The sequence below is a fragment of the Microtus oregoni genome, unplaced genomic scaffold (assembly GCF_018167655.1).
Source record: "Microtus oregoni isolate MIOR12 unplaced genomic scaffold, Mior012 000112F_000, whole genome shotgun sequence".
Classification (NCBI taxonomy): Eukaryota; Metazoa; Chordata; class Mammalia; order Rodentia; family Cricetidae; genus Microtus; species Microtus oregoni.
The window spans coordinates 738319-765735 of NW_024544730.1; positions in this window are offsets into that span (position 1 = coordinate 738319).

A 27417-nucleotide genomic window follows, 5' to 3' on the forward strand; every position below is an offset into this window, starting at 1 on the left:
ATGATCATCTCACTAGATGCAGAAAAGACTTTTGACAAAATCCACTACTTCTTCATGATGAAAGTCTTGGAGAGATTAGGGATACAAGGGATATAGCAAAATGTAAAGGCAGTTACTGCAAGCCTATAGCCAAAGTTGACTTAAATGGGGGAGAAAAAATCAAAGCATTTCCATTAAAATCAGGAACAAAACAAGACTATCCACTTTCTCTGTATCTATCCAATATAGTACTTGAAATCTTAGGTAGAGCCATAAGACAACTAAAGAAGATCAAGGGGATACAAATTGGAAAGGAAGAAGTCAAAGAATCTCTATTTGCAGGTGATAGGATAGTATATATAAGTGACCCTAAAAATTCTACAGTGAAAGTTCTGATAAACATTTTTAGCAAAGTAGCTGAATACAAAGTTAACTCATAAAATCAGTAGCCTTTCAATGTACAAATGACAAAAGAGCTGGGGAAAATCAGGGAAAAATATATTTCACAATAGCCTCAAATAATCAAAAATTTCTTAGTGTAAGTCTAACCAAGCAAGTGAAAGACTTGTAGGATAAAACCTTTAAGACATTGAAGAAAGAAATTAAAGAAGATGTCAGAAGTTGGAAAGATCTCCTATGCTCATGGATTGATAGGATTAATATTGTAAAAATGGACATCCTACCAAAGCCATCTACAGATTCAATGCAATTCTCACCAAAATTTGAACACAATTTTTCACAGATTTCGAAAGGACAATTTTCAGCTTCATAAGGAAAGAGAAGAAAAACCAGGAGAGCTAAAGTAATCCTGAATAAAAAGAACTGCAGGACGCATTGCTATCCCCAATTTCAAGTTGTATTATACAGCTATAGTTGTAATGGTCTGCTTTGTCCCTTTAAAAGACAAGCCATGCCCACTCCTTCCCCTGTCTGCTGAGGCAAGCTAATCTTCAGCTTCCAGCCTGAGTCCCTTCTCTTTTCTGTCTCTCCCCCAAAGAGGCAGCTTCTGCCTTACTCCCTTCTGCCCACTTCTCCCTTTCCCCCCTCTCTGTTTCTCTCTGCTCTTCCCCTTCTTCCCTTACCCTCTCTCCCCTTCCCTTCCATAACCTACAAAATAAATATCCAAATTCACTCTGCATGGCATGCCTATCCATGTCTCTGTCTCCTGCCCACTGAATGGCTCCCTGCCCAGGACCAGCTGCGTTCAGAGACCTGCAGCATGTTCTTGTGGCATGCACATCTGTCTGTGTCTCCTTGTGGGACTTGCTGCCTCTCATGTCCCACTGCAGCCACTTGGGAACTGCAGTGTCCCTGCCTGGAACTGGCTGCTCTCGGGACCCCCTGGCCACTGCCATGGCTTACCTGCAGCATTTCTGCTGCTGCAGCCACTTTGGGGATCTGCAACATTTTACTTAATCCATTGCAATAGTAACAAACACAGAATGGTATTGACATAGAAACAGACATGTTAATTAGTGGAATCAAATAAATACCCAGACATAAGTCTACACACCTATGAACACCTGAATTTTGATAAAGAAATCAGAAATACATACTGAAAAAAAAAGACAGCATCTCTTCAATCAATGGTGCCAGTCAAACTTAATGACTGAATGTAGAAGAATGTAAATAGATCCATACTTCTTACCCTGCACAAAACTCCAAATGGATCAAAGTCATCAACATAAAACTGTACGCTGAACCTGATAGAAGAACAAGTGGGGAATAGCCTTGAACACATTGGTGTAGGAGACAACTTTCTGAACAGAACATCATTAGCACAGGCACTAAAATCAACAATTAATAAATGAGACCTCACGAAACTGAGAAGCTTCTGTAAGGCAAAGGATACCATCATTCAGACATAGCAGCAGCCTATGGTAAAAGATTTTTACCAACTACACATCTGATAGAAGAATAATATCCAAAATATATAAATAACAACACAAAAAACCCCATAGCTATCATGAAAACAAACAACCCAATTAAGAATGGGGTGTAGATATAAACAGAGAATCCCCCAAAAAAGAAAAGGAAAAGAAATTCAAATGTCTAAGAAAAGCATAGTTTCAACATTGTAGCCATTAGGGAAAGACAAATCAAAGCAACTTAGAATTGAACAGCTAAGATCAATAAGACAAGTGACAGCTCATTTTGTAAGGATGTAGAATAAGAAAAACACTCATACATTCCTATTGGGAGTTCAAACTTGTATAGCCACTATGAAAATCAGTGTGGCATTTCTTCAGAAAGATGTGAATCAGTCTACCTCAAGATCCAGCTAACTCATTCAAGTGTGTACACAAAGAATGCCACAGAGACACTTGCTCAACCATATTCACTGATGCTCTATTCATAATAGTCAGAAAATTAAAACAATCTAGGTGTCCTACAACAGAAGAATGAATAAAGAAAATGTGGTACATTTACATGATGTAGTATTACTCAGCCATTTAAAAAAATCCTAAGTAAGTGGATGGAACAAAAAAAGAATCCCTAGTGAGGCATTTTAGACCCAGAAATAGAAATATGGTGTGTATTTGTGTATATGTGGATTTTAGCTGTTAAGTCAATGATATCTGTTGGGCCAGCCTCGACAAAAATACCATTCTCCATAGTGGAGGCATGGGAATTTTGAAATATAGTAAAGAATACGAAGACTCGAATGCAAATAATAAAACACAGAAACATACAAGATAATATCAGGAGGAAATTTTTCAATGAGCACTGAAAATTTACCCATGTTTAATTTCCAAATGGTTAATATACCTCTGACCTCAAAACGCAGGAGTAATACAAAGGACTGCAGTAACATACAAATTGAAAATTACGAGCTACATTCATTGCTCATGCTTTAGACTCATGCCCTCTGTAGGCAAACCACTCCCTGGGTGGAATCCCAAGTTATTTCCATAAAGGGTGCTGAAACTTAGTTTGATCCTTAGACTTTTGTTTTAGGTAGGAACCAACTATTTCCCTATTTCAGGAGCATGAGGTCTAACAACTAGTCACCTGTGTTGACAATAGTCTTGAGAGAGCAGAACTCTGATTTACAACTAGGTGGGACCTTTGTTTGAGTTAGAAGCACAATAACCTTGAATGAACTAAAAACAAGTCTCAAAACTTTGGCCTCTTTGGATCTCCACAGATATGCAAGCTCTAATTCAAAGAACCAAACATATTAGGTATAAAGTAATGGACTGTGACAGGGCAGGGAGATTTTCCTAGGACAGGGAAATAGAATAAATAGTTGTGGCTGGGGGTGGGGGCTGGAACTGAAGGATAAAGAGGGGAGAGGGAGGGAAGAAGGTAAGGTAAGAGAGAGTATGTAGAGAAAGACAGCTAACATTAAGAGCCATTTGAGTAGTAATATGAAAACAATACAGTAAAATCTCCCTAAAATATATACATATATGAAGGTTATTTAATGGAAATTGACAAATAATGGGGGCAACAGAACCCCAACTGGTCATTTCTTGTCAACAAATGAAGTTTCCAGTCCTGGGATTGGATTACATTTACTTGAGTTGTTGGCCAAAGGGCCCCATGAAAATCCCCAATTTGCCAAGAATATCAGTTACTTTCTACAAACTGATGGCATGGCTCAATTGCTGAAGTCAACACCTATACAACTCATTGAACACAAAGAAGTAGAGCTGGTGCATGTTCTAGCATCTTTAGTACATGCAAGCAAAAAAGAAATGTAAATACCAAGTCAGTAATATACCCTTTGATTTACAAGGGTGTCATTCCAGCAAGATACTCTAGAACAACGACAGCACAAAGCTGATGAGAGTAATCAATCAATATCTGATCTGACTCCATAAGATGGAACCCATATCTAACACTACTTCAGTGACCTACAACCTGAGACTAGATAACCCAGGCACCTAGGGTAAAACCAAATACTACTTGTACTAAAAAATTGTAACAATAAAATGACTCCTGACAACTTTCTGCTATACTCATAGATCAGTGTCTTGTAGGTACAAATATTTTCTGTCCCAATGGTTGCCCTGGGCCAGTTTCTCTCTACCCACCTGATCCTGCTCACTAGCTCCTGCAGCTGTTAATGAAATAACCATTCTGAGGCTTAATATTAATTACATACTCTTTGGCCTATTAGCTCAGGTTTCTTATTAAGTAACTCTTACATCTTAAATTAAGCCATTTCTATTATTTTCTATTTTACCACAAGGCTCATGGTTTGTTGCCTCTTGCTTCTTGGGCAGCTACATGGCGTCTCTCTGACTCTGTCTCTCTGACCTTCTTTCCTTCTCTATCTCTGCTTTGATTTTCCACCTTGTTATATTCTTCCCTGACACACACCAAAGCAGCTTCTTTATTATATGGTAATAAAACATATTCACAGCATACAGAAGGGAATCCCACATCAGTGCCTTGCTCAGTCATTATAAAAGAGATTTCCTCTTGCAGCAGATGGGAACGAATACGAGACTTACAGTCAGTGAATAAGCAGAGAGACCTTGGAAGACTCGGATCTAAAGAGTATATCTCCACCAAATCCTTCCGCTTAGAGATCAGGGAATTCTGTGAAAGAGGAGGCAGAAAGAGCATAAGAGCCAGAAGGGGTAGAGGATTTCAAGAAAACAAGCAGTAGCTGAGAGCTTTATAACATGATCTAGAGAGAGAGAGAGAGAGAGAGAGAGAGAGAGAGAGAGAGAGAGAGAGAGAGAGAGAGAGAGAGACTTGACCTGGTGTGAGCTTTTGAAACCCTAAAGCCCACTTCCAGTGACACACCTCCTCCAAGAGAGCCACACCTCCTAATGGCTCTCCAACAGTTTCACTCACTAGTGACTAAGCATTCAAGTCTATAAACATATAGGGAGCGTTCTTATTCAAACCACCACAGTTGGGTTGAAATTCAAGTCTAAAACCTCTTTTGCTTCACTGAGAGGTGATCTTAGAAAATAAAATAGCTTTTCAGAGTTGTTACAAATCAAGGAGAGAGACCTGGGTCCATGTCACTTAGGTATGAAATACAAGCTGACTTGTAAAAAGATGTAACTTTTGGCAAAGCAACTCTTATTGGACAAGACAGTACCAGAAAGAGATGGAACTATGCTAGCATATAGGAAATATTTCTTTTGTTCTTAAAGGAGAATCTGGACCAATTTACTATACTCCTTGACCTTATCTAAAGAGGGCAGAAATGTTGAGTTCATGCTGAAATCTACACGAACTTTCCAGGGCATTTTAGTTTTTTAACTAGAAACCCAATGAACAAATAGCTTCCTGGCTAAAGAATGACTTTGGCATTTTAAATTATTTTTTATAGTTCTACAGAGTTTTCTTCCTTATTGTAATACATGTAATTTATCTGGTTAAAAGGAAAACATAAATTTAATGGAACTTACTTTGTTCAGTGTATTCCTTTCAACCCCTTTCTTAGCAAAAAAGAAAAATAATGATTACATGGTATAGGTCAGGATATTTCTGTAATGTTTTCAGTCTTTCACATGTGGAAGAGGTTGGCTTTCTTATATGGTAAGTAACAGACAGGCTCCCCAGCACTGACACAAGTGTGGTGGTTTAAATAAGTATGGCCCACAGAAACTCATTTTTTGACTGTTTGGCTTATAGGGAGTGGCACTATTAGGAGATGTGGTCTTGTTGAATGAGGTGTGACCTTGCTGGAGGAAGGGTGTCACTGTGGGTGGGCTTTGAGAACTCGTAACCTCAAGCTACTCCCAGTGTGGTACACAGCCGCCTTCTGCTGCCTGTGGAACAAGATGAAGAACTCTCAGTTTCTCTTCCAACACTATGTCTGCCTGCATGCTGTCATGTCCTACCATGATGATAATGGACTAGACCTCTGAAACTGTAAGCCAGTCCCAATTAAATGTTTTCCTTTATAAGAGTTGGTCATAGTGTCTCTTCACAGCAATAGAAACCCTAAATAAAACAGAAATTGGTACCAGGGACTGGAGTATTGCTGGTATAGGCTGGACCATGCTTTTGTTTGGAGGTATATAGAATTTGGGAATATGGATTAGAAAAGCAGCTGAATGCTTTAAGTGGGTCTTAATGGACCATCTTAGGAACATGGAAGAAAGTGATTCTGAGTGTCATTTGAACTAGGTCTGCTTAGGAGATTTCATAGAAGAAGAATGTTGATAGGTGACCTAGAGACCAGTCTTGTGATATTTTAGTGGCTGCTTTTTTCCCTTGTCTGAAAGGTCTGCCTGGGACTAAAGTTAAGACTTTTCCATTGTCAGAAGAAATCTCAAAACAGCCTAGTATTGACTCTGTCATATAGTTATTAGTGCTCACTCTTATGAAGATCTATAATAAAAAGGAGCAAGCTTGACAAGAAAAAATACAAAATGTACAATTTGAGGAGAAAAGGGACACCAGGACGTGGAATAGAGCTAAATTCTGTATTGAAAGAGATAAACAGATTAAAGGAAATCCTGATGGTAAATGGGATAAAGTAAGGGAGACCTCGGGGTAAGACCCCAACCAGCTAAACTTTCAACTTGTGAAAAGGAATTAAAGAACAGTTTAGGTGCAGACATTGTGGTACATACCTTTAATCCCAGCACTCAGGAAAAAGAGGCATACAGATCTCTGAGTTCAAGACCAGCCTGGTCTACAGAACAAGTTATAAGACAGCCAAGCCTAGGTAGTGAAGGAAACCAGGGAAAACAAAAAGCTGGTGAAGATGTAATTGAATGAAAGAGCATGTTCCAACCTCAGCAAGCAGCACAATGTGGCAGCTTCAGACCATGGTTCTGCTTTTTGAGTCAAGGGTAGAAGAAAGGGGTTAATAGAAACTCCCTCTGAGACTAAACAAAGCTGCTGAGGCCAGGCATCTGCCAGGGGTGTCCTGGCATGGAGGCCTAGAGAAACCATTGTGTGAAACTGTGAAGGTGAAACCTGGATTACAATGGAGACCCCAAGACATTAGAGGTACCAGAGTCATGTGATATCTGCCAAGGATATCTCCTAACAGGGAGTGGATCCAGCCCAAGGGAAAGAAGTGTGTTGCAGTCAACAAAGCTGAAAGGAGGTGGAGTTCTGAAGAGCACTTTGACATCAGATATGGAGACACGGAGTTTGGAGTTTGCCCAACTGGGTTTGGGTTTACTTTGACTCATTATTTCCTCATTATGTTCTCTTTCTTCCCTTTTGGGACAATAAAGTATATCCTGTGTGATTATATGTTGGATGGATGTGATTTTCTTTTTCATTTTGATTTTATAGGAGTTACCAATTCAGAGATTGTATGAGTCTCAGAAGAGACTTAAAACTTTGGGATTTTAAATGGTGCTGATACTATGATAGACTATGGGGACTTTTGAAGCTGGAGTAAATGCATTTTGCATTATGCCATGCCTATAAAGCCTATGGGAGCCAGGAGGTGAAATGTGGTGGTTTGACTAGGTATGGTCTCTATAGACTCATGTGTTTGAATGCTTAGTCTATTCAGAGTGGCACTATTAAGAAGTATAGCCTTGTTGGAGTAGCTGTGGCTTTGTTGGAGGAAGTGTGTCATTATGGGGGTGGACTTGTAGTCTCATATGCTCAAGCTATGCCTAGTGTAGTATACAGTTTCCTCCTACCTGCAGATTCAGAAGCAGAACTCTCAGCTCCTTCTCCAGCACCATATCTGTCTGTGTGCTGCAATGCTTCCTGCCATGATGATAATAGACTAATCCTTTGAACTGTAAGCCAGCCCCAATTCCTTTAGAATTGCCATACTAATAGGGTCTTTTCACAGTAATATAAACCCTAACTAAAACAGATAGATTGGGTCTTTGTTTTAGTTTTGGCAGGTTTATGTGATTACTTTTATGGCCTGTCATGGAATCAGTTTTGCTAAGGTCTGGGGGCCTGTTACATAGGTTCTTCTTCAAAATTCATGACTTCACTAACACTGAGCAATCAGTTAGGTTTCCAGTACGAGACATGGTTTCTGTGTTATTAAAAGAGTCTTAAGTCCAATTAGAGAGCTGTTGGTTACTGTCGATGTGTGAATGCCACTGTTGCACCCTTAGGGGTATTGTGACCTATATCATATTGGTCATTGATATGGTTTCTAGGCATCATAACTGGGTAGGACTATTGGTTTCCTCCCTCCTTTGGAAGTTTGCATGGCACCTTCTACTAACATGAAAGTTAGTCTTCAGGGAGGTATATTCAGGTCAGTGTTCTAGTTCAGGGACCTCTGGGCCCTGTTTCTGAAGGGCATGATGTCTTCAGCAATAAGACTTATCTTCTATTTCTAGGGGGACAACCAAGAACAATAATAACAATAGGCTATAAGTTTTGGGCATCTCTTGGACAGCTTAGGCTAACAGCTCAAAAGAGGACTTCTTAGGGTATTGGGGTTTTGTTAGGGTGTCTTTGACTCTTGGAGGGAACATAATAAATTCAGATGAGAAAATGTCATTGAAATTATATATGTATATTTATATACAAAATTATGTGCATTTTAGAGATTCTTAGGTAAACAGGTAAGATTTCATATGGCTTTTTGAGACATTCATATTCTTATTTTATTTTTCTACCTTCTTTTTCTGTATTTCCCTTCCTTCCCCTTCCTAGAGAGCCCTCCTTTTCATTTCCCCTACACCCATCCGAGTTCTGGCAACGTTTCCATTTTACTTTCCGTGCTTCTGCAGTTACTTATGGATATGTACTCACATCTGAAGATTTAGAGCTAGGAGCTTCCAATTAGAGAGAACACTCACTCAATATGATCTTCTCTAGTTTCATCCATTTATCTTCATAGTTCTTGATGCATTCTTCTTTACAGCTCAATAGTACCCCATTTTCATAATCCATTCTTTAGTTTAAGGACATTTGGGTTGCTTCCATTTCCATGCTACTGTGAATAGAGCAGTAGTGAACATGACTGAGCAAGTATCTATGGAATAGAATGCTAAATATTTTGTGTATAACTGAGTCATATAGTAGCTTTATTTCTTATTTTTTGAAAAGTTTGTGCACTGACAGTCTTTTAGACTCTATACTTTAACATAAAGGCTTTTTAGGAGGCTTCACATGCAGTGTGATATATAAACCTTTGCCTCCTCCCAGTGGCCTCATGTAAATAGCAAAAGACTTTCTATAATGCTTGAACCACTCTATTTCTTCAGCATATGTATGGAACTGTAAAGCATTTGGCAAGATGCCGTCATATTCCCACTGAGTCTTCTAATTCAAAACAATTGGTCTTTGTGCAGAGTCAGAATGTTACAGTGCAGAGTCTATTTATTAACAAAGACCAATGCCAAAATTTTGTGGTTGGTATCAAATTATCCATCTACCTTTGCTTCATTCACATCAAACTTGTTTTGGTCATGTGAAGTTTTCATCTACTCCAGAACTTGCCTGAATCCATCTTTCTTGAAGGCTGGCAGTTGCCCTCAGGACTCTTTTGCTGAACATAATGGGCATACTTAGGTCCTGCTCTCCTGCCAACTGCCAGGTGTTTTGTCAAAGGCTCTTTAGGCTTCCAGCTAAGTTGCTCCTATTGTTGAATTTTCCATAGTGCGAGCTCCCCTCATGTTTCCTAAAGGTCTCCATCATTAATGTTTCCCCTCCTAAGACACTATTGTTTATCAACTCAGTCTCACCTTTACTTTGTGTGATCCATTATCTCACCTTTTTTGAGACAATGTTTTATTAGGTAGCCTAGTGTGATCTTCAACTTGTAACAATCTTCTCCTCAAGATTACAGATATAGGCCACCAGCAAATCATCCATCATCTCTTCTTTTAAAAAATTTTAGATTTATCTATTCTATATGTGTAAATGTTTTGTCTGTCTGTCTGTATGAGTACCATGTGTATATGGCTGGTGCTCATAGAGATCAGAAGGCATCAATCAGATCCTCTGGAATTGGAATTTCAAGTTACAGATGGCTATGAGCCATCATGTAGGTGCTGGAAATTGAATGTAGGTCCTCTGTAAGAACAATGGGTGCTCTAAACCACTGAGCCATCTCTCCAGGCCCTATCTATCTACTCTTAATTAATGTCTCTGCTTCTATCTTCTACAGCCTCCACACTTGCTTACAGTGGCTTTTAAGTAAACAAGTTGATGGCATAGCTTTACATTGCTGGCCTTACTTCCTAGTGCCTCTTTAAGGGTTATGATAATGATGTGCCCCTTCTGTCACACTTCCCATCATTTCTCCATCCTACATTTTGACTCTCTTGACACACAGTGTAGCCAAAGTATAAAATGTACAAGATGTTTTGATGCTTTTAAATCTGAGCTCAAGTAATTTAGTCTGCATGAAATACTTTCTACTCATATCTCAGGCTGTGATATTACACACAAAATTCCACATATGAAATTAATGTAACTAATGATTCATTTTATGTGTGACTATTTGGCATGAATGTATGTATGTGTATTATGTGCAGGCCTCATGCCTGTGGGGGTTAGAAGACAGCATCAGATCCCTTGGGACTGGAGTTACAGACAGTTATAAGATGCCATGTGTGTGTTGGGAATCAAACCCCAGTCTTCTATTAACCACTGTACTTCTCTTAACCAAATACTCTTAACTGCTGACCACAATAATATATTTTAATAAAAGTTATGTGTGTGGGCTGGAGATATGGCTCAGTGGGTAAAAATGTTTGATGCAGAAGCATGAGAATCTGAGTTTATATTCCAACATTCATGTTAAGAAAACAGAAGCAAGAGGCTGGAGAGATGGCTCAGAGGATAAGAGCACTGGCTACCTTACCAAAGGATTCAGGTTCAGTTCCCTACATGGCAGCTCACACCCATCTGTGACTCAGTTCCAGGGAATTATTCACCACCCTCTAACCTCTGCAGGCACATGTTACACAGACATGCATGCAGATAAAGCTCTCACACAAAACAAAATTGAAAAATATTTTTAACATGCTGGGTATGGTCCTGTTCATACCTGTAATGCCATAGCTGCGGGAGACGTAGAGAGAGGAGGTTTGCTGAAGCTTGCTCACTGCAAGCCTAGCTCCAAATTAAGTAAGAAACCCTGTCTTAAATGAATAAGTTGGACAATGACAGAGCAGGACACCAGATGTTCTCCCCTACTTCACATGTGTGCATTCACTATACTGTTTCTCTCTCGCACACATATAGATTGTGTTTAGTCTCAAAACATCTTATGGTATTGTACATCGTAGCAACCTCAATATACAATTTGTCTTGCCTTAAGCCTAGTATTTTCTTCTTTTCATATAAGCAAAATACTTTCCAGTTTTGTGGGGGCTTTGTTTCTTGTTGTTTACTTGTTTTTGTTTTTGTTTTTTTGGTATTTCTCCCATTTCTCTTTGGTATGGCTGAACTGTCAGCATTACTTTTGCCCTCTGTACCCAAGTGTTGCTTGAATACAAACACTGTGACATTGTAGTAGATGATCTTATAACCAAGACGCTTAGTAGGAAACTAGCCAGCAGGCAGGGCAGCCACTATGAATACATTAGACCAATGATGATTTCTATCTATGGCCTGACAGAGCAGGAAGACCTGGGATTTAATCCTAGTACTCAGAACATAATGAAATCTAGGAGTCATGAGTTGTTTATTTCTGACATTTTCTTGCCAACATTGGTTGACTTGTGTAACTGAAATTGCAGGTAATGAAAACGTACATGGGGGTGGTATGGTATAAATTCTAAAGAACTAATGTAGGGAACAAAGAAGAGTTAGGAAACTTTGTTGAAGAAAATGAGAAGAAAACAGAGGGATCAATTATTGAAAGAAAAATTTGCCCATTTTTACATACTGCTGTTCTGTTTTTATCAGCAAGTAGTCAGATGTGTGTGATCTGATGCTAAATAAGACAATATTTGACAAAAAAAAGTCCTTATGGAAATCAGGTATGGAAGAAGTTGTAATTTTTTCCTGATTTTTATAATTGTTCTTAGTCACACACACATACATAAATATATTATGTGTATATTTATAGTATATGTGTATATTGTATATGTATATACATACATAGTATATGGGTATATTATAATGTACATATAATTAATGCTACTTTTTGATAAAAAAAATTTTGTAAATGATTTCAAGATGTTGATAAAGGAGAAAGAAAAATAGAGACAATTTCTCTTTTAGCTACTTAGATATGTTTGAACAATTTCTTCATGTCTTATAAAACGTCCCCATCTGCTGGGTGAAAGAAAGATGTGCAATTCAACTTGATTGTGTGAAAACCTATTTTAAGTCCACCTGATGATCTAGACTCTAGAGGGCAGAACTTTTGTTTTTTTTAGCAAGATGATCACAACAGCTCAGCTGCTGAGTAGTTAAAAAGACCACTCAAACAAATAGTGTTCAGTATTCTGCTTTGTTTGAGGCATAAGCATGCCTCAATGGGAAATTTACATAAAAAGACCACTCAAACAAATAGAGTTCAGTATTCTGCTTTGTTTGAGGCATAAGCATGCCTCAATGGGAAATTTACATAAAGTGCCTTTCATAAAATTTTAGAAGGAAACTTTCTTGGTGTTACTCATTGTCTCTTTTTTTAACTCTTTTTTGGAAGAATTAGGAAATAAAATCAGCTACTACCCAAGTGAGGCTTCTAGAATAACTTAGGGATGAGCTTAACAAATTCTCTCCTCAAAAAGCCAGGGTAGGACCAGGGATATATTGCCACCTGTAAAGGGCTCACCTTATAAACACAAGGATCTGTGTTTGGTCTCCAGAATCTATATTTTTAAAAAGTTGGGCATGTTGACATGAACTTGTAATCCCAGCATGGGACAGATAGAAATAAGCAGATTGCTGAGGTTCACTGGTCATCTGGCCCAGCCTACTTGGTGTCCAGACCAGTGATAGCCTTTGTCTCAAATTAAAAAAAAGGAAGAAAAGAAAGAAAACAAAAAGATGAACAATGTCTGAGGAATGACATCTAGGGGATCCTCTGGCTTACATATACGTGCACATGCATACATACACACATAAACATGCACATACACTCTTACATATGCATGCACATGCGTACATACACACATAAACATGTACATGCACTCTTACATATGCGTGCACATGCACACATACACACATAAACATGCACATGCACTCTTACATATGCGTGCACATGCATACATACACACATAAACATGCACATGCACTCTTACATATGCGTGCACATGCATACATACACACATAAACATGCACATGCACTCTTACATATGCGTGCACATGCATACATACACACATAAGCATGCACATGCACTCTTACATATGCATGCACATGCATACATACACACATAAGCATGCACATGCACTCTTACATATGCATGCACATGCATACATACACACATAAGCATGCACATGCACTCTTACATATGCATGCACATGCATACATACGCACATAAGCATGCACATGCACTCTTACATATGCATGCACATGCATACATACGCACATAAGCATGCACATGCACTCTTACATATGCATGCACATGCGTACATACACACATAAGCATGCACATGCACTCTTACATATGCATGCACATGCGTACATACACACATAAGCATGCACATGCACTCTTACATATGCATGCACATGCGTACATAGACACACAAGCATGCACATGCACTCTTACATATGCATGCACATGCGTACATACACACATAAGCATGCACATGCACTCTTACATATGCATGCACATGCGTACATACACACATAAGCATGCACATGCACTCTTACATATGCATGCACATGCGTACATACACACATAAGCATGCACATGCACTCTTACATATGCATGCACATGCGTACATACACACATAAGCATGCACATGCACTCTTACATATGCATGCACATGCGTACATACACACATAAGCATGCACATGCACTCTTACATATGCATGCACATGCGTACATACACACATAAGCATGCACATGCACTCTTACATATGCATGCACATGCGTACATACACACATAAGCATGCACATGCACTCTTACATATGCATGCACATGCGTACATACACACATAAGCATGCACATGCACTCTTACATATGCATGCACATGCGTACATACACACATAAGCATGCACATGCACTCTTACATATGCATGCACATGCATTCATATACACATAAACAGGCACATACACTCATATAATAAAACAAACAAGAAAGCGAAACCCTGTCTCGAAAAACCAAAAAAAAAAAAAGAAAGTAAAATAAACAAAAAGCCAACTACTTTAGGACTCTAGAAACTGACGAAGAGAGGAAAAACAGTGACAAAAAAGCCAGTTGTCAACAAAGAACTTGTAAGCCTGATGCACTATGCTCAGAAAGCTTCCTCTGCACTCAGGCGGTCCTGGTCCAGATTTTAGTGTCACATCTGGAGAATTACCATCTCCTGACAGAATTTCCTGTTTGGAGTCTTTCTCCACATGTACAGTGTAGGAGCTGCTCCTACAAAGTCAGCTAGGGTTTCTTGGGACCAAAGAAAAGTCAGATGAAAGAAACAGAAGACAGGATAGAAACGGGAGGTCTGTCTGGTCATGCCGAAGCAGCCAAACAGCCCAGAGTTTATTTCAGAACTTGTTTATATACAAAAGCAGAACAAAGCACAGCACAGATGGTCAGTCAGTATCCAACCACAAGTCCATTCCTGTGCTTGAGTGAGCAGTCTCCTCTCCAACACGGACTTGCTGCTCAGAAGCAGCCTTTATTTTCTATCTTGATGTTCCTGAAGTTTGTCGTCAGCAGTACACTTTCTACTAGATAGAGTGGTTTTTTTCTTACAGGCTAAATCAGAAGTCACTCACAGCCCTCAAGGTTATGGAAAAGAGCAGAGTAGGCAGGCTTAAACTCAAATGACTTCTTTAAGTCAGAAATGATTCCAGATGGAAACTGAGTCATATGCAGGCTCCCACAGTACAGTATCTTGAATCTTGGGTGTGGAAGTGATAAAATATACATAACATGAAATTTACCACTTTAGGCTTTTTAGAATATTTATTATATATACAGTGTTCTACCTGCATGTATGCTTGCATGCCAGAAGAAGGCACCAGATCACATTATAGATGGTTGTGAGCCACCACATGGGTGGTGGAAATTGAACTCAGGAATTTGAAAGAATGGCCAGTGCTCTTAACCTCTGAGCCATCTGTTGTGTGGAGCGGCAGTAGTAGCTTACCGGTAACATCTCTGTTGTATGAGGTGCGGTGGGCTGCGTTCCCGCCTAGCTCCGCACGGCTAGCTTTACCCGAAATAATTACATAGAAACTATTCTTTTAAACACTGCCTGGCTCATTAGTTATAACCTCTTATTGGCTAGCTCTTACATATTGATCTAACCCAATTCTAATATTCTGTGTAACACCTCAAGGTGGCTTACCAGGGAAGATCTTAACCTGCGTCTGTCTGGAGTGGGAGAATCATGGCGACTGCCTGACTCAGCTTCTTTCTCCCAGCATTCTCTTCTGTTTACTCCGCCTATCTAATTTTCTGTCCTATTAAAGGGCCAAGGCAGTTTCTTTATTTAACCAATGAAATCAACACAAAACAGAAGACTCCCACATCAGCCATCTCTCCAGCTCCACTTTAGCCTTTTTAATATATTATTCAGCAATGTTAAACATGATGACATTTTTGGTAAGCTATTACCATATCTATCCCCCAAACTTGGGGTTTGGTGGTCTTCCCTCATGAGTACTGAATGTGATTATTAGTTTTAATTGTCAACTTGACACAGTATAGAATCACCTGAGATAAAGTCCTCTAAAATGTCTATGAAGTATTGCCTTAATTATGTTAATTGATATGTGAGGACCTGTCCATAGTGGGCAGCATCATACCTTGGGTCCTGGAGAGATTGCTCAATGTCTGTCCTTTCGGAGGACCCAAGTTGATTTCTTTTCACCCACACGGCAACTCACAAACTGTCTGCAGCTGCAGTTCCAGAGGATCCAATGTTTTCTTCAGGTCTCTGTTGGCACATGGCACACAGACATACATGTAGACAACACACACACACACACACACACACACACACACACACACACACACACATCTTTAAAAAAAAGAGGGGAGAAAGTGAGTTAATTACTAGAATATATGCATTAAGTTTTTTTTGCTGACTGTGGATGTAAAGTACTAGTTCTTTTAAGTTCCTACCTTGACTTACCTGCTGTGATATACTGTAACCTGGAGATGAATTAAAATAAACCTTTCCTCCTCTAAGTTGCTTTTAAAAAATTATTCTCCCTCTCTCCCTCCCTTCTTTCACTTTCCCCGTGTATGTATGTATGTGTGTGTGTGTGTGTGTGCAGAGACACACATGCTACCATAGTGTCCAAGTGGAGTTCAGAAGACAACTTGTAGAGTTGGTTCTCTTTTTTCTTCTACCATGTAGGTACTTGGGATTAAATTCAGATCTTCAGGCTTGACATCAGGCACCTTTTCCCACTAAACCAATTTGGTGGCCCCCAACTTGCTTTTGTCTGGATTTTATCATGGCAAAAGAAACAAAATGAAAACACTGAGTTACAGGCACCTGCAGCCATGCTTGGCTTTTTATGCAGATGCTGAGGATTTGAACTCAGTTCCTCATGATTGCAAAGCAAGTGCTCCTACACACTAAACTGTTTACCTCACCCCTCATTATGGCATTCTTTAAGCAACATTTGTTTTAGTTGGTTCTCCTCTTCCATAGCTTCCTGAGTCCCAACTCATATCGTTCACTCTGTCTCCTTTCCATTTTCATGTCACATTTGCCAATTGGGGTAATTTTGTCACAGGTAATACATGTTATTTTGCCATTACTGGTTTCAAAGGAACATGGGCCATTTAGGGCTTTCTACCCTTTCTTTTGCTAATGCAGATAATACTTTCTTGTAAATCTTTATGTGCAAGCAAATATTTCAATAGGTGAGTCCTTTAAATGCAGTTGTTAGTTAAATTGAAAGAACAAAAAAAAATTTTTGAGACTGGGTCTCACTATGTCACCCTAGCTGGTCTGAAAATTTATATATAGACCAGGCTGGCCTTGAACTCAGAGATCCACTAGTCTCTGCCTCATGAATGATGGGGTTAAAGACACATACTACTATGCCCAACTCAAGAAAGCATTTTGGGGGCTGAAGTAATTCAGTAGCTGAGAGCACTTGCTGGTCTTGTGGAAGACCAGAGCTCAGTTCCTAAACACCATCCTGGGCAATTCACAACTACCTGTAATTCTACCTGCAGAGGATCTGACACTCTCTTCTGGCCTCCATCAATACCCACATACATACACACAAATAAAAATCAAATTTAAAAAAATATAATATTAGGTTAGGCATTGCTTTAAGGTACCTTAAGCACCTTTTTCTGAGAGTACTCCTATTCAAATATTCTTATAATCAATAATGTCCCTTATCTATGTTTTGGATATCTACAAATCTTGTATATAAAAGACAGTATTGCTGTGGGAGCTCCTTCAGCCAAAAGTCTTTAAGATACCAGCCCACTTGGGCATGGTCTCTTATATTATAAATGTCAAGGTAAATCACACACTCTCTCTCTTTTCTGGCACTGGATTTGGTTCCCGTTACCCGTTCATTCAGAGGACTGTGATCTGTGAGTCTACCCCTAAATAAATAACCTTTTATTATACTTAATTCTGAGATAGTGTGGGATTTTTTTTAATGTTTATCATCATCTGGCGCCTAGTCCTTCTATATATATGTTGCTTTTATTGGTTAATGAATAAAGCTGCTTTGGCCAGTGGCTTAGCAGAATAGAGCTAGGCAGGAAAACTAAACTGAATGCTGGGAGAAAGAAGGCTGAGTCAATGAGACACCATGTTGCTGCCAGAGGAGAAAGACATGAGCAACCAGCTGGAATCTTGCCAGTAGGCCTCATGGTAAGATACAAAATAATAGAAATGGGTTACTTAAAGATGTAAGAGCTTGCTAGCAATACACTTAAGTCATTGGCCAAGCAGTGTCGTAATTAATATGGTTTCTGTATGATTAACTTTGGCTGAGCAGCCGGGAATGAACTAACAGAATTCCCCCAACACAGTATCATTGCTTAATTAGTATGTTGTGCAGTTTAGTTTTATGTCAACTTGATCTAAGCTAGAGTTATTTGAGAGGAGGACATTTCATTTGAGGAAATGCCTCCATAAGCTTGGGCTGTAGGCCAGCCTGCAGAGCAATTTCTTAATTAGTGATTGATGGGAGAGGGTCCACTCCATGGTGGTGGTACCATCCCTGGGCTGGTGGTTCTGAGTTCTATAAGAAAGCAGGGCTAATAAACTAGGGGAAGCAGGCCAGTAAACAGCACCCTCCATGGCATCTGCATCAGCTCCTGCCTCCAGGCTGTCCTGTCCTGATGGACTGTGATATGCAAGTGTACCTGCACTTTTCTAATGTCATCTGTTCTGCAGAGATTTATGATGGTTCAAATTTATAGTGTTAACGAGAAGTACACATTCAATTGAGAGTTTGCTTTGAGTTTTGAATTTGGATAGTGTCCGGGGCTAGTTATCTGTGGTATTATCCTTTGGAGGATGCTGTATGTCATCAGCAAACTCATCAGTCTGGGCTCATAGCTAATGGGTGGCCCTGAGGTGCCCTTCTGCAGGAGAAACCTTGCCGCGGACTGACTTTTTTGGAGATTGAAGACCGAAGGAGAACAGGGGTGAAGGCTTAGGAGAACCCAGATTCCGCGAATGACAGACACAACTCTAATGAGATTTGAATCTGCTGCAACTTTACTAAAATTCAAGCATCACTTTTAAGAGATTACAGAAGGAAGTTGGCAGACATAAAAGTTTCCATAGAAAAATGATTATAGACAATTGATTATTCTCAGCAAGTCTTGTGGTCAGGGCCAGGTGGGCAGAGCTTTTCTTTGAAATTCGTCTCACACCACTAACTAACTGTGCTTTCTCATGGCGCTAAATTATATCTGCCCTCAAGGTAACCAAGGTAACCCAAACACCATTCTTCAGGATTCCACCCCCAGGGTTTATTTCAATATTGAATGGCTGTCTTCATGTCATCAAGAATATCTTGCCTTTCTTTCCTATCTAAAATGTACCAGGGGTTTCTCATTCTGGCTAGCCTCTCCATAAATGGTAACTCATGCCATCCCATACATTTTCCTTCATAATTTGCCCATCTTCTACCAAATCTCCTACCACGAGCTCTTTCTTTTCTAGGGTATCTGTAAATTTCCCCAAAGAGCGAGCCAGAGTCTTAATCATAACATTAATGGCCTGAATCAAGGGAGGGAACTGACACATCAGTTCCTCCGTATTCAAGGAGCCGTTGGAAATGTTTTCTGGTTCCTTGAACAGATTAAGTTTTTGTCAAGAGAAAAATAGAACAGAAGAAAAAGATAGCAGAGTCAATGCAAGAAACCATCGCCAGGAACAAAGTGAACGAGGTCGTTGAGGCTAATCAGGCACCTCAACTCGAGCAGACCGCCAGGGAACCGCCGGGGGCCAAGCTCCAAGAAGCACGAGCCCCTCATTTTGAGACAGCCACCACCTGAGAGGCATTTTGTCACACAGGCGAGACAACCGTGGATGTGGCAAAACCTGCCTGTCACTGCTCTTTGGCACACTGACTCTGATATTCTGCCTCTCTGAGAAAACTGGTGCCTACTCTGGCAAATTTGGATGGTTACACTAAATTCAACAGTACCAGGTGAAATGAGGGAATAACAGAATGGGATCTAGGGCATGAACAATTATATGTGCTCTTTGATAGGAATTGGGGTATCCGTAGAAGGGAGTTTGTATTTGGTGGGGACAAAGCCATACACAGATCTTTTCCCCTATCTGATTTTCCCCTGTCTGAGTTGACGGTCCAGGCCATATAGCCTCTGGTTTCCTGCTCTTTGTCTCATGACTGATAAGATAAGGTTAGTTATGTTGTTGATGATTTAGCCTCTATGTTTAGCATTTTCTATCTCCATGTTCCTTACAGAGTCTGCACTATCAGCCCAAGCAGATGGCTTCCTGCTTCCTTGGCCACCTGGAAGGCAGTCTCTTCTTTCCCTCTGCCTGTCATAGATATGTTTGTAAGTATTCTTTGCTCCCCTAACTAAAGTTTAAGTTTAGGAGACAGAGATAGAGAGAGATAGAGTTAGACAGATAGCTAGATAAAGACATAGAGACATAGATAGATGATAGATGGATAGATAGATAGATAGATAGATAAATAGATAGATAGACAGAGAGAGAGTTGGGGCATGTTGCTAGGGATCAAATCTAAGTCCTAAGAGCCTGGGTTTTTTATATTAATATTAGTATCTATATTACTTTGCAGTTTGATCTCTGTTCAGTAAGTGTGTGTTGAGTGCATGAATTTCCAGGGCAAAGTATTTCTAATGCCCAATGTTTTTCTTCTGTGAAATTTAAAATGATTTTAATTCTATAACTATGTTTTTATTTCATAGCATTTAATACTGGGTACTAAAGTAGACCACTTGAGTTTTTATTCCTAATTCCTAGGCGTATGACCTGGGCCAACTACCTGGAACAAGCTCTACAGAGTTGTCATGCTTTAGAACAACAGCCATATGTTGTTTGTGGGTGAAGGACCACTACACAGTGGGATATAGAATGATGCTACCAGTAGTGTCTCCCTCTCCCAGATGCTGCAGGGAAGAAAGACATGAAACACTCACTGAGCTTGGTGGAGAGGCTTATTGTCCACTTTGCCTAGTCCCAACTGAACTGTGAATGGAGTACTCTACATGAAGGGCCAATGGTCTCATACAGAGGGCAGGCACAGAGGCTATGCCACCTTCAAAGAGCAAGCAACTATGGGTCTTAATCTACAATGACGCCAGCATTAGTAAGACAATTCTGTTGTTTCCCCGGGACAGGGTATCTGATTGCCCAGCCAGATGCAGTTTTTGGGCTAGAACAAGAAGCCTTGGTAGAGACAGAGGAACTTGAATGAGAAACTGTCCAGGTGAACACACTCCGGGTAGCTCAGACCATGCTAGGGAGCCTGATTATCAGCAATATCTTGGATCCTAGGATTTTTGGGGGGTTCTTCTCAGGACCCAGACTTGTAGACATGACTCTGGTCTGGTGACTGTCCACCACGGCAGTCTTTGCCAACCTCCATGTTTGCTGCCTGGTTGTCAGACAGAAAACCTTTCACGTGCTGAGATCCCATCTATACTCCCCCACCCCCCACATCTGCTTTGCTAGTGAGAAAGGAACTTTTAGGGCCCCCATTCTCATCTTTGGGTTTTTGTGTTCTCAGCAGAAAAGATAGAAGTAAAGCAGAGATGCCCTCTTGATTGGGCATACTGTGGGTCCTTTCCATCTGAAATTAGGAAACTTCTTTGGAAATTATCCTACCTTGTTCAGTGGCTGTGAGTAACATCACTTTGATAATGACCTTTAGTCAGGCCAGGTCCTCACCTTTTTTCATCTGCCCTACTTTGAAGTCAAACACAGTCATCCTTAACACTGTTTTCTGAAACTCTTATAAATCTGACAATGCCACAGGTTCTCAGCTTCCTCTTCAAATCTTTTTTTTTGTATTATTTCTTTATTTGTGCAGACAATAAACTTGAGAAGAGAGAAGTCATTAATTTCAGAGTGGAGGTAACTTTGTAAGATGATTCTCTTTTTTCTATCATCATTTTTCCATTGGCAATGGCTGATGGTTGCAGGTATTTCATGTCCTAGACAGCAGTTTCGATTACTGCTTTGAATAAGAATGGCTCCATAAGCTCATATATTTGAGTGACTGGTGACCAACTATAGAACTGCTTGGGAAAAATTAGGAGGTGTGGCTCTATTGGAGAAGGGCCTATCACTGGAAGAAGGTTTGGAGGTTTCAAAAGTCCACACCATTTCTAGTTAGTTCTTTCTCTCTCTCTCCTTTGCTTGCAGATAAGAGGTTAGTTCTCAGCTACTGCTCCATTGCACTGCCTGCCCACCTGCCTGCTACCATGCCAAAGCAGGATAATCTCCCAAGAAGGCTCTGATTCAGTACAACTTTTATTATTATTATTATTATTATTAGTGGTGTTGCTGCTGCTGTTGTTGTGGTGGTGGAGGTTATTATTTTAACAAGATGTCTGGCTCTTTATGATCTTTGGCATTTTCATGTGCATTTTCAGTTACTTTGTGAATTTTTATCCAAAAGCATTAAGAGGTTTTGTTTGGGCTAAAATTGAATCTGTGAGTCATTAATACACTGGCAATTTTGAATTTATGAACATGGTATTTATTTATGTCTTCTACAATGAATCTCAGCAATAGTTTATAGTTTTAAATGCTTAAGTCTTCCATGTCACGTATTTTATTTAGTTCATCCATAAATGTTTTATATTCTTGGGTCATGCTATAAAGAGTGAATTTTAAAAAATAATTCTTTATTGATAAATTTTTTTATAGGAATGTAATTGGATGATATATCTTAATTCTGTATTCTGGGACTTTCTTTTTTATTGATTTTTATTGAGCTCAACATTTTTCTCTGCTCCCCTCCCTGCCTCTCCCTTCCCCATTCAATCCTCCCCCAAGGCCCCCATGCTCCCAATTAACTCAGGAGATCTTGTCTTTTTCTACTTTCTACTTCCCATGTAGATTAGATCTATGTAAGTCTCTCTTAGTGTCCTCATTGTCTAGGTTCTCTGAGATTATGGTTTGTAGGCTGGTTTTCTTTGCTTTATGTTTTAAAACCACCTATGAGTGAGTACATGTGATAATTGTCTTTCTGGGTCTGGGTTACCTCACTCAAAATAATATTTTCTAGTTCCATCCATGTTCCTGCAAAATTCAAGATGGTTCCTTTTTTTCTGTTGTGTAAATGTGCCACATTTTCCTAATCCATTCTTTGGTCGAGGGGCATTTAGGTTGTTTCCAGGTTCTGGCTATGACAAACAAAGCTGCTATGAACATAGTTGAGCACACGTCCTTGTGGCATGATTGAGCATCCTTTGGATATATACCCAAAAGTGGTATTACTGAGTCTTGAGGAAGATTGTTTCCTAATTTTCTGGAAAATCGCCACACAGACATCCAAAAGGCTTGTACCAGCTTCCATTCCCACCAGCAATGCAGAGGTGTTCCCTTTACCCCACAACCTCTCCAGCATAAGTTGTTGTTGTGCCCAGAGCACGTTCCCCCACCCCCCACGAGGGAGACCCCCACGAGGGAGACCACCAGAAAGCAGAGTGGACCAGACTGCAAAATGCAAGGTTAACTCTTTTATTGCAAGTAGAGGCAATTACTCTCTGGACAGGAACTTCCTCTTCATTACCGCGACACAACAAGGTAGAGAGAGAAATTAAAAATTCCTTTGCAGGGTTAGTTTTTAAAAGGTGTAATTTACAAAGAGGCTTTTTGAACTGGCTTTTGGCACGGGTGCAAAGCCTTCTGCCCCCTCCTATCCTGATAAGTCAACTTTCTCCTTGTTTTAGGCATTATCACCAGGTGGCTGGCTGGCTAAATGACCTTGTGCTTGGGTGGAAGGGGGAAAGGAAAGCACTGCTAATCTATTTTTCTAATTTTACAACATTTTGCTAGGAAATTCTTGTCCCTTTGAAAATAAGGGGTGAGGGTCTCTCATGAGGGTCTCTCAGTTGTCATCAATGTTTTTGATCTTGGCCATTCTTACAGGAATAAGATTTCCATCTCAGAGTTGTTTTGATTTGCATTTCTCTGATGACTAAGGATGTTGAACATTTCCTTAAGTGTCTTTCAGCCATTTTAGATTCCTCTGTTGAGAGTTCTCTGTTTAAGTCTGTACTCCATTTTTTAAATTTTTTTTAAATGTGTTCTTTTGGTGACCAATTTCTTGAGATTTTTTTGGGGGGGAGGAGGAAGAAAGGATTTATTTGGCTTACACTTCACTATTGCTCTTCATCACTGAAGGAAGTCAAAACAAGAACTCAAACAGGGCAGAATCCCAAAGGCAGTACCTGATTCAGAGACCATGGAGGTGTATTACTTACAGGCTTGCTCAGCTTACTTTTTTTGTGGATTATTTTTTTAATTTCAGATCAGAAGGGACAGGTAAGATAATTGATAAAGTCACCAAATTTTGAAGTCAATTTAGGATATAAGGTGAGTTCCAGGTCAAGTTGGACCACAGAACAAGATCCTATCTCAAGAAAGCAAAAAGATGAAATTGTAATTTTGCAATGATTATCAAAATTAATCACATTATCTCATTTAAATATCCATTGAAAGAATTGTGCACAGCATGTGATCTCAAAGAGAGTAAAGGAGTATATTCTCTTGTGTAATAGAATTTAAAACAAACAATGTTTTATCTACCAAATGCCTAAATGGTACTGCTTGACATCTGAATACAAAATGGTTTATTACCATATTCACATGTTTCTTTTTTTGTTTTTTTTATTGCTTTATAAATAATAACATTCAAAATTTCCACCTCCTCCCATTTCCCTCCCACTTCCCTATTCTCCCTCCCCCTCCAGTCCTAAGAGAGGGCAGGGTACTCTGCCCTGTGGGAAGTCCAAGGCCCTCCCCCCCTCCATCTAGGCCTAGGAAGGTATGCATCCAAACAGACTAGGATCCCACAAAGCCAGTACACGCAGTAGAATCAAATCCCAGTGCCATTATCATTGGCTTCTCAGTCAGCCTTGATTGTCAGCCACATTCAGAGAGTCCAGTTTGATCACATGCTCATTCAGTCCCAGTCCAGCTGGCTTTGGTGAGCTCCTATTAGATCAGCCCCACTATCTCAGTGGGTGGACTAACTCCTCGTGGTCCTGACTTCCTTGCTCATATTCTCCCTCCTTCGGCTCTTCAACTGGACCTTGGGAGCTCAGTCCAGTGCTCCAATGTGGATCTCTGTCTCTATCTCCATCCATCGCTGGATGAAGGTTCTGTGGTGATATTCAAGATATTCATCAGTGTGGCTATGGGACAAGGCCAGTTCAGGCACCCTCTCCTCTGCTGCCCAAGGACCTTGCTGGGGACATCCCCGTGGACACCTGGGAACCCCTCTAGAGCCAAGTATCTTGTCAACCCTAAAATGACTCCCTTAATTAAGATATCCTCTTCCCTGCTCCTATATCCACCCTTCCTCCATCTCAACCATCCCACACCCCCAAGCTCTCCCTAATCCTCTTCTTCTCCCTTCTATCTCCCCCTCTCCCCTTCTCCCAACCCCACTCCCACCCCCATGCTCCCAACTTTTGCCCTGTGATCTTGTCTGTTTCCAGTTTCCAGGAAGATCTATATATGCTTTTCTTTGGGTCCACCTTCTTATTTAGCTTCTTTAGGATCACGATTTATAGGCTCAATGTCATTTATTTATGGATAGAATCACTAATGAGTGAGTACATACCATATTCATCTTTTTGGATCTGGGTTATCTTACTCAGGATAGTGTTTTCTATTTTCATTCATTTGCATGCAAAATTCAAGATGTCATTTTTTTTAACCACTGGGTAGTTCTCTAATGTGTAGATGTGCCATACTTTCTTTATCCATTCTTCCATTGAGGGACATCTAGGTTGTTTGCAGGTTCTGGCTATTACAAATAGTGCTGCTATGGACATAGTTGAACAAATGCTTTTATAGCATAATTGGGCATCTCTTGGGTATGTTCCCAAGAGTGGTATTGCTGGATCCTGAGGCAGGTTGATTCTCAGTTTCCTGAGAAACTGCCACACGGATTTTGAATGTGGTTGCACAAGTTTGCATTTCCAGCAGAAATGGAAGAATGTTCCCCTTACTCCACACCCTCTCCAGCTTAGGTTATCACTGGTGTTTGTGATTTTAGCCATTCTGACAGGTATAAGATGGTATCTCAGAGTTGTTATGATTTGCATTTCCTTGATCACTAAGAAAGTTGAACATAACCTTAAGTATCTTTTGGCCATTTGAACTTCTTCTGTTGAGAATTCTCTGTTCAGTTCAGTACCTCATTTTTTCATTGAGTTATTTAGAAATTTAACATCTAATTTGTTGAGTTCTTTATGTATTTTGGAGGTCAGACCTTTGTCTGATGCAGGGTTGGTGAAGATCTTCTCCCATTCAGTAGGTTGCCTTTTCATCTTAATGACAGTGTCCTTCGCTTTACAGAAGCTTCTCAGTTTTAGGAGATTCCATTTATTCATTGTTGCTCTTATTGCCTGTGCTACTGTGGTTAAACGTAGGACATGGTCTCCTGTGCCCATGTGTTGCAGACTCTTCCCACTTTTTCTTCTACCAGGTTTAGTGTGGTCAGATTTATATTGAAGTCTTTGTTAAAGAAAGCATATTTAACAAATGGTGCTGGCATAACTGGATGCCAACCTGTAGAAGAATGAAAATACATCCATATCGATCACCGTGCACAAAACCCAAGTCCAAATGGATTAAAGATGCTTTCTTTCTTCTATTATATAATTTTAGCTCCTTTGTCAAAAATCAGGTATTCATACTTTTGTGGATTAATAATCAGATCTTCGATTCGATTCCATTGGTCAATGTCTCTGTTTTTATGCCAATACCAAGCTGTTTTCATTACTGTATCTCTGTAATATAGTTTGATGTCAGGGATGGTAATGACTCCCGAAGTTCCTTTATTGTATAGGATTGTTTTGGCTATCCTGTTTTTTCCCCTCCCAAATAAAGTTCATTATTATTCTTTCAAGGTCTGTGAAGAATTTTGTTGGGATTTTGATGGGGATTGCTTTGAATCTATAGATTGCCTTTGGTAGAATTGCCATTTTTACTATGTTGATCCTCCCAATCCAAGAGCATGGGAGATCCTTCCATTTTCTGGTATCCTCTTCAATTTCATTCTTCAAAGCCTTAAAGTTCTTGTCAAATAGATCTTTCACTTCCTTGGTTAGTGCTACCCCAAGATACTTTATGCTATTTGTGGCTATTGTGAAAGGTGATGCTTCTCTGATTTCCCTCTTTGCTTCTTTATTCTTTGTGTATATGAGGGCGACTGATTTTTTGAATTGATCTTGTATCCTGCCTCATTACTGAAGGTATTTATCAGCTTTAGGAGCTTTTTGGTAGAGTTTTTGGGGTTACTGATGTATACTATCATATGATCTGCAAATAATGAAAATTTGGCTTCTTCCTTTCCAATTTGAATCCCCTTGATTTCCTTATGTTGTCTTATTGCTATTGCTAGAACTTCAAACAATATATTGAAGAGGTATGGAGAGAGTGGACAGCCTTGTCTTGTTTTTGATTTTATTGGAATGGCCTTGAGTTTCTCTCCAATTAATTTGATATTAGCTGTCCGCTTGCTGTATATTGCTTTTATTATATTTAGATATGAACCTTGTATCCCTAATCTCTCCAAAACCTTTATCATAAAGGGGTGTTGAATTTTGTCAAATGCTTTTTCCACATCTAATGAAATGATCATATGGTTTTTTTTTCTTTCAGTTTCTTTATATGATGGATTAAGTTGATAGATTTTCATATGTTGAACCAGTCCTGCATCTCTGGGATGAAGCCTACTTGATCATAATAGATATTTTTT